This window comes from Lucilia sericata, unplaced genomic scaffold, assembly GCF_015586225.1.
Source record: "Lucilia sericata isolate MDLA Ls3-8-SP2 unplaced genomic scaffold, ASM1558622v1 Contig000670F_arrow, whole genome shotgun sequence".
Classification (NCBI taxonomy): domain Eukaryota; kingdom Metazoa; phylum Arthropoda; class Insecta; order Diptera; family Calliphoridae; genus Lucilia; species Lucilia sericata.
The window spans coordinates 110,001-127,175 of record NW_023994675.1 but is presented as its reverse complement, the minus strand read 5'-3'; the positions used below and the strand labels follow the sequence as shown (position 1 = coordinate 127,175).

General features: G+C 29.9%; 1 long non-coding RNA gene across 2 annotated transcripts in view; it reads right to left on the bottom strand.

Moving 5' to 3' along the window:
- Positions 1-17,175, bottom strand: part of LOC119607189 — an 89,719-nt gene that overhangs the window by 43,838 nt on the left and 28,706 nt on the right. The window lies entirely within an intron of this gene.

Sequence of the window (17,175 nt, the reverse complement as noted above, 5' to 3'; positions counted from 1 at the left end):
CGTCTGTATGTCTATCTGTTCTACTGTTTGTCTGTCTGTCTGTCTGTCTGTCCGTTTTTTGTGTGTCTTAAAACAATGAAACTGAAACTTGAAAAAAAATATTATATTCATGCATATTGCTTAGTATTAGACATGGGTCCTTATTATATTCTAAGACGATCTTCTAGCCACGTCCGTCCGTCTGTCTGTCTATCCATCTAGAAGACTAAAATTTGTCTATCTGTTCGTCAACGAAAGGAGCAGAAAAGCTGAAATTTTCTTTTGACACATGGTTATTGGACCCTTCTTAGATTCAAGACGGTTAAGCCGTATAACTGCCCATCTGTCCTTCTGTCTGAGTAGTTTTAGTGGACATGGTTGTCTTTATGGGATTCTAAGACGATCTAACCGTCCGTGCGTCTGTCTATCTGTTCGACTGTTTGTCTGTCTGTCCGTCTTTTTGTCTGTCTGTCCATCTTTCTATATTTTGAAACAAGAAGACTGAAGTTTAAACAAAAATAATATATTCATGCATATTGCTTAGTATTAGACATGGTTCCTTATTATATTCTAAGACGATCTTCTAGCCACGTCCGTCCGTCTGTCTGTCTATCCGTCTACAGGACTAAAATCTGTTCGTCAACGGAAGGAGTTGAAATTCTGACACATGGTTATTGGGTACTTATTAGATTCAAAACGATTAAGCCACTGCCCATCTGTCCTTCTGTCTGAGTAGTTTTAGTAGACATGGTTGTCTTTATAGGATTCTAAGACGATCTAACCGTACGTCCGTCTGTCTATCTGTTCGACGGTTTCTGTCCGTCTTTGTGTCTGTCTGTCCATCTTTCTGCGTCTTGAAACAAGAAGACTGAAATTTAAACAAAAATATTATATTCATGCATATTGCTTGGTATTAGACATGGGTCCTTATTATATTCTAAGACAATCTTCTGGCCACGCCCTTTTGTCCGTTTATCCGTCCATTGCTTGGTATTGAACAGGCTTTTGGCATTTAGCTTTAGTAACTACTTTTAAAATAAAGAAGACTAAGAAAAACAAGAACTTGCTATTCTTTTGTAAAAACACAACTTACCTTAATGAATTATTTAATTACTTATTTGTAAGCGAACGTGAAAAAAACTTGTCTCCACTGTTATGTAAGTAAGTTTTTGCTGGGATACTCCTAGTTGTTTTTAATTAAGCCTAATCTGTTTTACAAATTATTCACAATCTTCACAAAACATGTAGACATAATTGCATACATACGTTTGTATGTATGTTTGTCGAGCAAGAAAATATAGGTACTAATAATAAATTAAACAGCTTCAAGAGGAATTAGTTAGAGCAATATTTTCAAATAACTAATCTGAAAGTAATACACAGCGAGACAGTAAGACAAAAACACCTTAAAGTATCAGGGATTTTCTGAAGATTTTAACAACTTGTCCTGTTTAGCAAGCATTCCCACTGTAGCCTTGTAGCTTAACTTTCTTTAAACATATAAAACTTTAAGCTTACACACAGAAACGTATGTGAAGAATACTAATATTTTATGCATAAAACCAATTAATTTTTCTTCTATTTTTAACAAATATTTTGTCTTACTTTCTTGCAAGTAGAACTAAATTCTACTTGCTTGCATGCTGCTAGTTAAAACCCCTTAAAATATGCAAGCAACATATTTAAACAAAACCAGAAAATTAAGTTTTATTCAAAACATTCCCACACTCACACATACACACACACACAGACATATTTTAGCACAGGTTAGGCAACCGGAATATTACTCAGTTTGGATTTATGTAGAAAAGTCTTATAATATTTTTGTTCTTTATTTTTTCATTTTGATAAATTAATTAATTTTGTGTTAAGCTTTTTGTTTTGTTGCAAAACATGAAAAAAAATTTATAATAAACGTAAGAAAAAGGAAAAATATGAAAATTAAAAAAAAAGGAATTTTCGACATTAAAACCAACATAAATAATTTATTAAGCTTAACTAGAGTACGTGTGTGTGTGTGTGTGTGTACAAGTGAATGAGTGCTAAGCTTAAAAATATGCTACAAAATAAAACCCCTAAAAGTATGTGTTGTATTTCTTAATGCAGCAGTACTTGTTGTAAAATAATATTTAAGCCAGAATTTGTTATTTAATCATAAAATAAAAACTGTATTTTTCGTTATAAATTTATAAAAGAATGTTGATTAATATTTATGCTTTTAGAAGGTTATTTTTTATATGTTATTTAAATGAAAATAGAAACATTTTTTTAAATAAGAAAATTTAATTAGAGAAATAAATAATATGATTTGCAACAAAAAGGCAATGAAAGCCAATTATGAAAAATATGTAAATAAGAAAATATTTCTGGGAAAATTATATTTAATAATAACAAAATTTATGAAAAACTTTGCAAAAATAGAAATTTTATACAAAATTTTTCAAAAACAGAAATTTTATTCAATATTTTGTAAAAATAGAAATTTTATCCAAATTTTTTAATAAAAGAAAATTGGTCGAAAACATTCTTTATTCTTACTTTTTCAGTTATAAAAACTTAATTTTCAACTTAATTCTCTCTTATCGATTGTTTATTTAAACAATAATTTTAAACAATTTGTATAAACAAAATATTTTATAGCAAAAACCATCAATGAATTTTCAAAATTAAGTATATTTTCATGTCATAAAGTGTTCCAGCATGACTTTACATATAGAACCAAACACTGATAACAAATACATAATAATAAACAAGTAAGAATTTATAGTTGGGCATGGCCGACCATATGATACCCTACACCAGTGATTATGTTACAAATTTTAATAATTTGTTGATAAAAAAGGGATTTTCTGAAAGAGACAGACGGACAGACAGACGGACAAACGGATAGACAGACGGACGGACAAACGGACAGACAGACGGACAGACGGACAGACAGACAGACGGACAGACGGACAGACAAACAGACAGACAGACAGACAAACAGACGGACGGACATAGCTAAATCGACTCAGAAAGTGATTCTGAGCCGAAATGTATACTTTAGGGTGGCTGCAGAACCAATATTTTTGGGTGTTACATCAACATAATCGCATAATACCCTGCCCAGTATAGTAGTGTATGGTATAAAAAAAACCAACCTATTTTCTATTTTGACTTCAAACCGAAGTAACACCAACATATTTAAACACACTACACTGCAATAAACACACACACACGCCCAAAACACATTAACCCAAAAGAATGCATACAAAACAAGCACTTGCAACAAAAAAAAAACAAAACACACATCACCAATGCTGCACCATCAGAATAGTTAATAAGTGAGTGGTAAAATGTAACATTAAGGCACTTACAACATTTACAAACAAAAAGATGAAAAAAACCAACAACAACAACAACTGATAGTAAAAGAGAACACATAATATTTGTTATTGTTGTCATTTATTATACAAAAATTATTATGCATGTTTGTTGCACGAGTTGCATATCCACTTGCATGCCTTTATGTGTCCGTAAGTTTTTCTATAAACATAAATATGTATCAGAGGTGGGAGGCAAATGATATCAAGATGAGTGTGTAACTACACGCAATTTTACAACAAACAAAAAAAGATAGTAAACAAAACATAGTGATCTATAAAGCGTAAGATAATGTGTTAGAGGGGAAGACAAAAGGGGTAGAGGAGGTTAGATGTAATACAAAAAATATGATTATTATGACTGTAAGCATGTGAGTTTGTTAAGTTATATAGTAAAAAGTCAAAACTAACAAAATAAATGTGTAATAGAGACTGGAGTAGGAAAATGGTAACAGTCATATAATACCCAACAAACATTTTAATTTTAAGAAAATTTTCCATAACAAAATTATTTCAATAAAATATAAGATCTACGAAATTTTCATATAAATTTTATATTTTTAGAAAATATTGCATAATTTTGTTTTTATTTGTTATTAGAGAAAATTCGTTTCAAGCTGTTAACTTTTTGTTTGCTGTGCAAAATACGCATTTAAACGTTTGTATGTATGAACAATTCTCTATGACTCTTTAGAGAATTTTTGCTTACGATAGCACTGTTAAGTTATAGTTGTTGTTTTTATTGGACTAAAAAATAAAAAAATTAACGGAACTAAAGTCGACTAACAAAAATCATGACAATAAACTGAAAACTTCCTTCACTTATGTCACAAAGTCAGGTCTATAGTATAACCAATAGACTATGGCCTAGTCTATAATCTAGTTCATAGTCTAGTCTATAGTCTAGTCTATGGTGTAGTATGTAGTCTAGTCTATTCTATAGTGCAGTTTATAGTGTAGACTATAGTGTAGCCTATGGTACAGTCTATAATCTGATCTATAGTCTAGTATGGTCCAGTCTGTAGTAAGGTCTGGCCTATAGTCTAGTTTAGTCTAGTCTAGTATAGTCTACTTAGTGTAGACTATAGTCCAGTCTATAATCTGTCGTAAAGTCTAGTCTATAGTGTAGTCTATAGTCTAGTCCATAGTGTAGTCAATAGTGTAGTCAATAGTCTGTAGTTTAGTCTAGCCTATAGTCTACTTTAGTCTAGTATAGTCTAGTGTAGAGTATAGTCTAGACTATAATCTAATGTAAAGTCTAGTCTATAGTGTAGTCTGTAGATTAGTCTATAGTCTAGTCTATAGTGTAGTCTATAGACTAGTCTATAGTCTAGTCTATAGTCTAGTCTATAGTCTAGTCTATAGTCTAATCTATAGTCTAGTCTATAGTCTAGTCTATAGTCTAGTCTAGTAGTCTATAGTCTAGTCTATAGTCTAGTCTATAGTCTAGTCTATAGTCTAGTCTATAGTCTAGTCTATAGTCTAGTCTATAGTCTATAGTCTTGTCTATAGCCTAGTCTATAGTCTAGTCTATAGTCTAGTTATAATCTAGTCTATAGTCTAGTCTATAGTCTAGTCTATAGTTAGTCTATAGTCTAGTCTATAGTCTAGTCTATAGTCTAGTCTATAGTCTAGTCTATAGTCTAGTCTATAGTCTAGTCTATAGTCTAGTCTCTAGTCTAGTATAGTCTAGTCTATAGTCTAGTCTATAGTCTAGTCTATAGTCTAGTCTATAGTCTAGTCTATAGTCTAGTCTATAGTCTAGTCTATGTCTAGTCTATATCTAGTCTATAGTCTAGTCTATAGTCTAGTCTATAGTCTAGTCTATAGTCTAGTCTAGTCTATAGTCTAGTCTATAGTCTAGTCTATAGTCTAGTCTGTAGTTAGTCTATAGTCTAGTCTATAGTCTAGTCTATAGTCTAGTCTATAGTCTAGTCTATAGTCTAGTCTATAGTCTAGTCTATAGTCTAGTCTATATAGTCTAGTCTATAGTCTAGTCTATAGTCTAGTCTATAGTCTAGTCTATAGTCTAGTCTATAGTCTAGTCTATAGTCTAGTCTATAGTCTAGTCTAGTCTAGTCTATAGTCTAGTCTATAGTCTAGTCTATAGTCTAGTCTATAGTCTAGTCTATAGTCTAGTCTATAGTCTAGTCTATAGTCTAGTCTATAGTCTAGTCTATAGTCTAGTCTATAGTCTAGTCTATAGTCTAGTCTATAGTCTAGTCTATAGTCTAGTCTATAGTCTAGTCTATAGTCTAGTCTATAGTCTAGTCTATAGTCTAGTCTATAGTCTAGTCTAGTCTAGTCTATAGTCTAGTCTATAGTCTAGTCTATAGTCTAGTCTATAGTCTAGTCTATAGTCTAGTCTATAGTCTAGTCTATAGTCTAGTCTATAGTCTAGTCTATAGTCTAGTCTATAGTCTAGTCTATAGTCTAGTCTATAGTCTAGTCTATAGTCTAGTCTAGTCTAGTCTAGTCTAGTCTAGTCTAGTCTAGTCTAGTCTAGTCTAGTCTAGTCTAGTCTAGTCTAGTCTATAGTCTATAGTCTAGTCTAGTCTAGTCTAGTCTAGTCTAGTCTATAGTCTAGTCTAGTCTATAGTCTAGTCTAGTCTATAGTCTAGTCTAGTCTATGGTCTAGTCTAGTCTATAGTCTAGTCTAGTCTATAGTCTAGTCTATAGTCTAGTCTAGTCTATAGTCTAGTCTAGTCTATAGTCTATAGTCTATAGTCTATAGTCTATAGTCTATAGTCTATAGTCTATAGTCTATAGTCTATAGTCTATAGTCTATAGTCTATAGTCTATAGTCTAGTCTAGTCTAGTCTATAGTCTAGTCTATAGTCTAGTCTATAGTCTAGTCTACAGTCTAGTCTATAGTCTAGTCTATAGTCTAGTCTATAGTCTAGTCTATAGTCTAGTCTATAGTCTAGTCTATAGTCTAGTCTATAGTCTAGTCTATAGTCTAGTCTATAGTCTAGTCTATAGTCTAGTCTATAGTCTAGTCTATAGTCTAGTCCTATAGTCTAGTCTATAGTCTAGTCTATAGTCTAGTCTATAGTCTAGTCTATAGTCTAGTCTATAGTCTAGTCTATAGTCTAGTCTATAGTCTAGTCTATAGTCTAGTCTATAGCTAGTCTATAGTCTAGTCTATAGTCTAGTCTATAGTCTAGTCTATAGTCTAGTCTATAGTCTAGTCTATAGTCTAGTCTATAGTCTAGTCTATAGTCTTAGTCTATAGTCTAGTCTATAGTCTAGTCTATAGTCTAGTCTATAGTCTAGTCTATAGTCTAGTCTAGAGTCTAGTCTATAGTCTAGTCTATAGTCTAGTCTAGTCTAGTCTATAGTCCTAGTCTATAGTCTAGTCTAATAGTCATAGTCTAGTCTATAGTCTAGTCTATAGTCTAGTCTATAGTCTAGTCTATAGTCTAGTCTATAGTCCTAGTCTATAGTCTAGTCTATAGTCCTAGTCTATAGTCTAGTCTATAGTCTAGTCTATAGTCTAGTCTAGTCTAGTCTATAGTTAGTCTATAGTCTAGTCTATAGTCTAGTCTATAGTCTAGTCTATAGTCTAGTCTATAGTCTAGTCTATAGTCTAGTCTTAGTCTAGTCTAGTCTAGTCTAGTCTAGTCTAGTCTAGTCTAGTCTAGTAGTCTAGTCTAGTCTAGTCTAGTCTAGTCTAGTCTAGGCTAGTCTAGTCTAGTCTAGTCTAGTCTATAGTCCTAGTCTAGTCTATAGTCTAGTCTAGTCTATAGTCTAGTCTAGTCTATTCTAGTCTAGTCTATGGTCTAGTTAGTCTATAGTCTAGTCTAGTCTATAGTCTAGTCTAGTCTATAGTCCTAGTCTAGTCTATAGTCTATAGTCTATAGTCTATAGTCTATAGTCTATAGTCTATAGTCTATAGTCTATAGTCTATAGTCTATAGTCTATAGTCTATAGTCTAGTCTAGTCTAGTCTATAGTCTAGTCTATAGTCTAGTCTATAGTCTAGTCTATAGTCTAGTCTAAGTCTAGTCTATAGTCTAGTCTATAGTCTAGTCTATAGTCTAGTCTATAGTCTAGTCTATAGTCTAGTCTATAGTCTAGTCTATAGTCTAGTCTATAGTCTAGTCTATAGTCTAGTCTATAGTCTAGTCTATAGTCTAGTCTATAGTCTAGTCTATAGTCTAGTCTATAGTCTAGTCTATAGTCTAGTCTATAGTGTAGTGTATAGCTTAGTCTAGTCTATAGTATAGTCTAATCTTTGGTCTTTTTTATAGCTTTGACATCTCACTGAAAAATTTTCAGTTGTTCCTTTATCTCCTATATTATTAAATGATTTCTCATCCTTACCTCGTATTAACCAACCATCCTGTACTGATTGTACAAACAATGTAGCAACAACAAAAACTATCATTCTCAACAGCAGCAGCATCCGAAGACAATAATGCTACTTTTCGCTACTACTGATGCTGCTGGTGTTGCTGGTCCTTCTATACAACAAAACAACTACAACAACAAAATTTAATAAAAACCAGTACAAAAATAAAACTAAAAAGGAAGCTCAGCAGTAGATGAAAAAATAACAAAATTAGAGCAATACAAGTTATGTTGGGTGGGGTTGGGTAAAGTTTTTTTGTTTGTCCTTTTACCGTAAAGAATGAAAATAGTTTATATCCACAATAGATTTTTTTTCTTTTATAATATAAAATGCATGTGTTTGAAAAAAAAAAATAGGAAACTAAACACTTTTTGTTAAAAAGACTTTGCAACTTTACTAAAACACTCTTTATATATTTTACACAACATATTTTTATGTTACACTTTTTTATAGGAGATAAATTACACTCAAAGAGAAAATGTTGGTAAAACAAGTAGGAATACAAAGATAGAATTTTAAAGAGGTGTAACAAAGGAAACGTAAATTCAACAAATGATTAGGTTGTAACGGAAACAGTGGTTTATTTCCTGTTAATTATCATATTTGAAAAACTCTGAGTAAAAGTTGAAAGACAGGAAACGTGAATTCATTCCTTGCAATAACTGAAAGGATTCTTATTGTCCGGGAATTTTTTTACCAACATTATTCTTTGAGTTTCTCTCTCTTTTGTACCACACTAAATTACAGTTATGTGAGTACATAAATAAATAAAAAAATATAAATAATAACAAAAAATACATAGACAACAAACAACTAAACTAATAGATGATGTTGGTCATTAGAGAGACATAGAGCCAGAGAGGGAAAGACTTTCCTTCTATGTATGAATGAATGTTTGTGTGTGTGGGTATGTGTTCATTGGAGTAGATATATATTATTTTGCATGTTTATCTTAAATTTTTAAATTATGTCACTGTGTAATTAGAAAATGTGTGCTATAGTGCGTTTATTTCTCTTACATTTAACATAAACAAATGTGTACTAACAACAACAGCAACAACATGAATATAATTTATTTAAACAACTTTTTTTTTTTTTGTAGGGCTTTGTAACATTATAACAATATATAAGAAGAAAACAAGTGAAAAGAAAAAAGATTTATGTTTAATTTTATAGTAGAAGATACGCCTAATTTTTGTTAATCTTTAAAGAAATTTTAAGTTAATTATTATTATTTGTTTGTTTATTTATTGAGTTAACAACTATAAGATTGGGTAGCAGAGTAATAATAAATTTAAATAATGATAAATTTATTTAGGGAAATTACTCACAAGAGAGTGAATAAATAATTTCTGAAATGTACAATAAACTTTCAAAAATGTTATACAAAATGTTTGTAATACAAAATCACTATAGATAAGACGATAGACCAGCCAATATAGACATGACTAGTGCAAAGTCTAGTATATAGTCTAATCTATAGTCTAGTCTACAGCCTAGTCTTCAGTCTAGTCTATAGTCTAGTGAATTCTCTGATCCGTAGTCTATTCCATAATCTAGTATATAGTATATTCTCTAGTTTAGTTTATAGTCTAGCCTTTAATATAGTCTATAGTCTAGTCTAGTCTATAGTCAAGTCCATAGTCTAGTCTATGTATTGTCAAATCTATAGTCTAGCCTATTGTGTATACCAGACTCTATTATCTTGTCTATTTTGTAGTCCATAGTATATTCTATAGTCTAGTCCATAGACTACTCTATAGTTAAGTCTATAGCCTAATATGTATACATATAGCCTAGTCTATATTCTAGTCTATAGACCAGTCTATAGTACAGTCTATTGTCTAATCTATATTCTGGTCTATTATCTAGTCTATAGTCTGGTCTACTATCCAGTCTTTAGTCTAGTCTGTAGTATAGTTTGTAGTCTAGTCCATAGTCCAATCTATAGTCTAGTCTATTGGCTAGTCTCTAGTCTGGTCCATTATCTAGTCTATAGTCTAGCTTACACTATAGTCTATAGTTTAGTCTATAATCTAGTCTATAGTCTGGTCTATAGTCTAGTCTATAGTCTAGCCTATAGTCTAGTCTATAGTCTAGTCTATAGTCTAGTCTATAGTCTAGTTTATAGTCTAGTCTATAGTCTAGTCTATAGTCTAGTCTATAGTCTAGTCTATAGTCTAGTCTATAGTCTAGTCTATAGTCCTAGTCTTATAGTCCAGTCTATAGTCTAGTCTATAGTCTAGTCTATAGTCTAGTCTATAGTCCAATCTATAGTCTAGTCTATAGTCTATAGTCCAATCTATAGTCTAGTCTAAAGTCTAGTCTATAGTCTAGTCTATAGTCTAGTCTATAGTCTGGTCTATAGTCTAGTCTATAGTCTAGTCTATAGTCTGGTCTATAGTCTAGTCTATAGTCTAGTCTATAGTCTAGTCTATAGTCTAGTCTATAGTCTATAGTCCAATCTATAGTCTAGTCTAAAGTCTAGTATATAGTCTAGTCTATAGTCTAGTCTATAGTCTGGTCTATAGTCTAGTCTATAGTCTAGTCTATAGTCTGGTCTATAGTCTAGTCTATAGTCTAGTCTATAGTCTAGTCTATAGTCTAGTCTATAGACTAGTCTATAGACTAGTCTATAGTCTAGTCTATAGTCTAGTCTATAGTCTAGTCTATAGTCTAGTCTATAGTCTAGTCTATAGTTAGTCTATAGTCTAGTCTATAGTCTAGTCTATAGTCTAGTCTATAGTCTAGTCTATAGTCTAGTCTATAGTCTAGTCTATAGTTTAGTCTATAGTCTAGTCTATAGTCTAGTCTATAGTCTAGTCTATAGTCTAGTCTATAGTCTAGTCTATAGTCTAGTCTATAGTCTAGTCTATAGTCTAGTCTATAGTCCAGTCTATAGTCTAGTCTGTAGTCTAGTCTAGTCTATAGTCTAGTCTATAGTCCAATCTATAGTCTAGTCTATAGTCTAGTCTATAGTCCAATCTATAGTCTAGTCTAAAGTCTAGTCTATAGTCTAGTCTATAGTCTAGTCTATAGTCTGCTCTATAGTCTAGTCTATAGTCTAGTCTATAGTCTAGTCTATAGTCTAGTCTATAGTCTAGTCTATAGTCTAGTCTATAGTCTAGTCTATAGTCTAGTCTATAGTCTAGTCTATAGTCTAGTCTATAGTCTAGTCTATAGAACAGTCTATAGTCTAGTCTATAGTCTAGTCTGTAGTCTAGTCTATAGTCTAGTCTATAGTCTAGTCTATAGTCTAGTCTATAGTTTAGTCTATAGTCTAGTCTATAGTCTAGTCTATAGTCTAGTCTATAGTCTAGTCTATAGTCTAGTCTATAGTCTAGTCTATAGTCTAGTCTATAGTCTAGTCTATAGTCTAGTCTATAGTCTAGTCTATAGTCTAGTCTATAGTCTAGTCTATAGTCTAGTCTATAGTCTAGTCTATAGTCTAGTCTATAGTCTAGTCTATAGTCTAGTCTATAGTCTAGTCTATAGTCTAGTCTATAGTCTAGTCTATAGTCTAGTCTATAGTCTAGTCTATAGTCTAGTCTATAGTCTAGTCTATAGTCTAGTCTATAGTCTAGTCTATAGTCTAGTCTATAGTCTAGTCTTTAGACTAGTCTATATTCTAGTCTAGTCTATAGTCTAGTCTATAGTCTAGTCTATAGTCTAGTCTATAGTCTAGTCTATAGTCTAGTCTATAGTCTAGTCTATAGTCTAGTCTATAGTCTAGTCTATAGTCTTAGTCTATAGTCTAGTCTATAGTCTAGTCTATAGTCTAGTCTATAGTCTAGTCTATAGTCTAGTCTATAGTCTAGTCTATAGTCTAGTCTATAGTCTAGTCTATAGTTCTAGTCTATAGTCTAGTCTATAGTCTAGTCTATAGTCTAGTCTATAGTCTAGTCTATAGTCTAGTCTATAGTCTAGTCTATAGTCTAGTCTATAGTCTAGTCTATAGTCTAGTCTATAGTCTAGTCTATAGTCTAGTCTATAGTCTAGTCTATAGTCTAGTCTATAGTCTAGTCTATAGTCTAGTCTATAGTCTAGTCTATAGTCTAGTCTATAGTCTAGTCTATAGTCTAGTCTATAGTCTAGTCTATAGTCTAGTCTATAGTCTAGTTTATAGTCTAGTCTATAGGTAGTCTATAGTCTAGTCTATAGTCTAGTCTATAGTCTAGTCTATAGTCTAGTCTATAGTCTAGTCTATAGTCTAGTCTATAGTCTAGTCTAGTCTAGTCTATAGTCTAGTCTATAGTCTAGTCTCTAGTCTAGTCTATAGTCTAGTTATAGTCTAGTCTATAGTCTAGTCTATAGTCTATAGTAGTCTATAGTCTAGTCTATAGTCTAGTCTATAGTCTAGTCTATAGTCTAGTCTATAGTCTAGTCTATAGTCTAGTCTATAGTCTAGTCTATAGTCTAGTCTATAGTCTAGTCTATAGTCTAGTCTATAGTCTAGTCTATAGTCTAGTCTATAGTCTAGTCTATAGTCTAGTCTATAGTCTAGTCTATAGTCTAGTCTATAGTCTAGTCTATAGTCTAGTCTATAGTCTAGTCTATAGTCTAGTCTATAGTCTAGTCTATAGTCTAGTCTATAGTCTAGTCTATAGTCTAGTCTATAGTCTAGTCTATAGTCTAGTCTATAGTCTAGTCTATAGTCTAGTCTATAGTCTAGTCTATAGTCTAGTCTGATAGTCTAGTCTATAGTCTAGTCTATAGTCTAGTCTATAGTTTAGTCTATAGTCTAGTCTATAGTCTAGTCTATAGTCTAGTCTATAGTCTATAGACTATAGTCTAGTCTATAGTCTAGTCTATAGTCTAGTCTATAGTCTAGTCTATAGTCTAGTCTATAGTCTAGTCTATAGTCTAGTCTATAGTCTAGTCTATAGTCTAGTCTATAGTCTAGTCTATAGTCTAGTCTATAGTCTAGTCTATAGTCTAGTCTATAGTCTAGTCTATAGTCTAGTCTATAGTCTAGTCTATAGTCTAGTCTATAGTCTAGTCTATAGTCTAGTCTATAGTCTAGTCTATAGTCTAGTCTATAGTCTAGTCTATAGTCTAGTCTATAATCTAGTCTATAGTCTAGTCTATAGTCTAGTCTATAGCCTAGTCTATAGTCTAGTCTATAGTCTAGTATATAGTCTAGTCTATAGTCTAGTCTATAGTCTAGTCTATAGTCTAGTCTATAGTCTAGTCTATAGTCTAGTCTATAGTCTAGTCTATAGTCTAGTCTATAGTGTAGTCTATAGTCTAGTCTATAGCCTAGTCTATAGTCTAGTCTATAGTCTAGTCTATAGTCTAGTCTATAGTCTAGTCTATAGTCTAGTCTATAGTCTAGTCTATAGTCTAGTCTATAGTCTAGTCTATAGTCTAGTCTATAGTCTAGTCTATAGTCTAGTTTATAGTCTATTCTAGTCTATAATCTATTGAAAATTTGAAATTTCTGCGAAACTTTATGACCTTGGGTTGGAAAATGAATAAAAAAAATCGTATAAAGTTGGAACAGCCATACATATACATACAAATTGAAAAAAAAAATTTGTTGTTAAGAGTAAAGCAAAATAAAATGCCAACAAAAATAATTAATTTTTTTTTCAAGCTTGACTTATAATGAAAATTTCAGTCAATCAATTTACTCTCTCTCTAAGTCTCACTCTTGTTCCCGGTATTTCTATTTACTAAAAAATAAATAAATAATGACAATATAGTAAAACTCTCCCTCGTCGAAATAAAATTTACAATTGTATGGCACTGATGACGGCAATGAAGACGACAACAAACCTTGTTGATGATGATGATCATCATCAATCAATATTTTTTTTTTTTTTCTTTTTTTTTTTTTGTAAAATTTTCAAACGTTTTTTTTTTAACGGCCAAGAATATTAACTTTGCCAATAGAACGAATTGTTAAAACACGTACGCACTTCAAATGTAAAAAAATGTAAAAAAGTCAAATACAAGTTTGAAGAAAAAAACATGTAAACGTTTTATTTCTAGGCTTTCAAACTCATACTACAAACGAACAAAACAAATCATTTGAAATTGTATTTGAGGAAAAAAATAGAGTGTTTGTAACTGAATTGGTTTGCCAACGACTGTGATTGACGATAGAACTTACTGAAAAGAAACGCCACTTTTTTAGATTTTTTTTTTTAAATTTGTTTTTTTCAACGTAGTATTCTTTTTTTTGTTGTTGTTGTTTGGTTGTGCGTTAAAATGGTGTCACGTAAGAAAAGTGAAAGGGCCAAAAGCAGCGATGGCAATAAAATGTTTATAAAATAAACGGTGATAATGACGTATGGATAAAATAAATTTTAAATAAAAAAAATACAAGAAATTAAAAAAAAAACCGCGTTAAATTTATGTATGGTATTACAAATGGGTTTTAGATTTAAAGATTTTTTTATAAGTTAAACTTTTTAGGGAAAATTATTTAAAAAATAGTCTTTTCTACAGAAAAATGTGTGTATAACAGTTTTTTTTTACAAAAACAATTGTGTAACAAATTTTTCAACAGAAAAATGTATGTAAAACTGTTATCTCCAAATAATAATTAGAGTATAACAGTTTTCTTCTCAGGAAAACTTTGTGTATAACAGTTTTTTCAACAGGAATTCTTGTGTAACAGATTTTTGTATAAAAAAAAATTGTGTATAACAGTTTTCACTGTAGAATAATTTGGATATAACAGTTTTTTTCAGGAAAAAATTTTGTGTATAACAGTTTTTCTAAGGAAAATATTGCATATAACAGTTCCTTCCATACAAACAATTGTTTTAATTTGGAAAAACTTGTGTTTAACCGTTTTTTTTTATAGAAACATTTTTGTATAACAGTTTTTTCTATAGCAAAATTTATGTATAACACATTTCTCTATAGAAAAATTTGTGTATAACACATTTGTCTATATATTATTTAGTGTATAACACAATTTTTATAGAATATTTTGTGTATACCACATTTTTCTGAAGAAACATTTTTGTTCAAAATATTTTTCTATAGAAAAATTTGTTTGTAACACATTTTGTTCTCTAGCAATTATGAGTATAACAGTTTTTTACAGAAATTTTGGGTATAACAGTTTTATCTATAGAAAGGTTTTTGTATAAGAGTGTTTTCTAAGGAAAAATTTGTGTATAACTGTTATTCGTAAGAAATGTATAACAGTTTTTTCTATAAAAAATTATAGTATAACAGTTTTCTGTAAGGAAAATGTTTCATATAACTGCTCGATCCATTGAAAAATGTGTGTAAAAAGTTTTTCTATTTGTATATAACAGTTTTCTAATAGAAAATTCTCTGTATAACACATTATAGAAAAAATGTCTATAAAAGTTCTTTCTACACAAAAATGTATGTATAACTCATTATTTTTCTTTAAAAACTTTTGTGTAGAAAATATTTTTCTGTAGAAATATTTGTGTATAACAGTTTTTCTATAGAATGAATTACGTATAACTTAGTTTTGAGTAAAAAATATTGTGTATAACACATTTTTGTATTGAAAAGTTTAAATAAAAGTTTTTATTTAAGAAAAAAATTTTGTATAACAGTTTTTCTGTAAGAAAAAATTTGCGTATTTGTTTTTTATAGAAAAATCAGTGCATTTTTGTGTATAACAGTTTTTTCTTTAGAAAATTTTATGTATAACAGTTTATTCGGCAGAAAATTTTGTATAATAGTTTATGTATTAGTTTTTTTATAGAAAATATATTGTATAATAGTTTTTGCCATAGAAAATGGCAAATATAAGTATACCAGCTTCTTATAGAAATTTCTCCGTATAACAGTTTTATCTATAGAAAAGTTTTTGTATAAGAGTTTTTTCTAAGGAAAAATTTGTGTATAACTGTTATTCGTAAGAAATGTTTGTGTATAACAGTTTTTTCTATATAAAATGATAGTATAAAGTTTTCTTATAGAAAAATTTTTGTATAATACATTTCTCTACAAAAAAAGCGTATAACAGTTCCTTCTATACGAAAAAGTTTTCATTTAGAAAAAAAATGTTTTTAAAAGTTTTTCTATAGAAGTAATTTTGTATAACAGCAAAATTTATGTATAACACATTTCTCTATAGAAAAGTATGTGTACGACACATTTTGCTATATATCATTTAGTGTATAACACATTTTTCTAAAGAGAAATTCTTGTACAATGTATTTTTCTAAAGAAAAATTTGTTTATAACACATTTTTTCTCTAACAAATAACAGTATAACAGTTTTTTATAGAAATTTCTCCGTATAACATTTTATCTATGGAAAGGTTTTGTATAAGACAGTTTTTTTCTATACAAAATTATGGTATAACAGTTTTTTTTAAGGAAAATTGTTCGTATAACTGCTCTTTCCATTGAAAAATGTGTGTAAAAGGTTTTTCCGTTTGTGTATAACAGTTTTCTTATAGAAATATTTCTGTATAACACATTTCTCTTTAGAAAAAATTTCTATAACTGTTGTTTCTACACAAATCTTTATGTATAACTCATTTTTCTTTAAAAACTTTTGTGTGGAAAATAGTTTTCTGTAAAATTATTTGTGTATAACAGTTTTTCTATAGAATGAATTGCATATAACATAGTTTTGAGTAAAAAATATTGTATATAACACATTTTTGTATTGAAAATTTTGTGCATAAAAGTTTTTTTTAAGAAAAAATTCTTGTATAACAGTTTTTCTCTAAGAAAAAATTGTTGTATAACAGTTTTATCTATACAAATATTTTATGACTTTTTTAAAGAAAGAATTTTCGTATAACAGTTCTTCCCATTTAAAAAATTTGCGTATAACAGTGTTTTCTATTGAAAAATTTTTTCATTTTTTCTTTAGAAAATTTTATGTATAACAGTTTATTCCGCAGAAAATATTATAGAATAGTTTTTGTATTAGTTTTTTTGTAGAAAATATATTGTATAACAGTTTTTGCTATAGAAAATTTTGTGTATAACAGCTTTTTCTAAGGAAAATTTTGCGTATAACAGCTTTTTCTAAGGAAAAATTTTGTGTATAACACATTTTTTTAGGGAAAAAAATTATGTAAAATACATTTTACGAAGGAAAAATTTGTTTATAATAGTTTTTTGCATAGAAAATTTGGAGTAGAACACTTTTTTCTAAGGAAAAATTTCTGTATAACAGTTTTTTTTAGAAAATTTATTGTATTTTATTGAAATCCCCAAAAATTTAATGTCAGTCTTTAGTATCAACTTGTTCAGAAAATTACAAACAATTTAACACCCAATCAAGCCTGAAACAATTGAAAATTGTCATAAAAAATAAAGAAAATACAGTTATGGTTGTTTTAATACAACAAACGTTAATGGAATATAAATAACAATAAATAGACAAACCGACCGACAGACAGACATAAATAAACGAAGAAGACAAACCGGCGCAACAAAACAATAAACAACAAACAAATAGTAATATTTACAACAATTGAAAAGAAACTTTTGTCTAAAACCAATCACAACAATCCCCCTC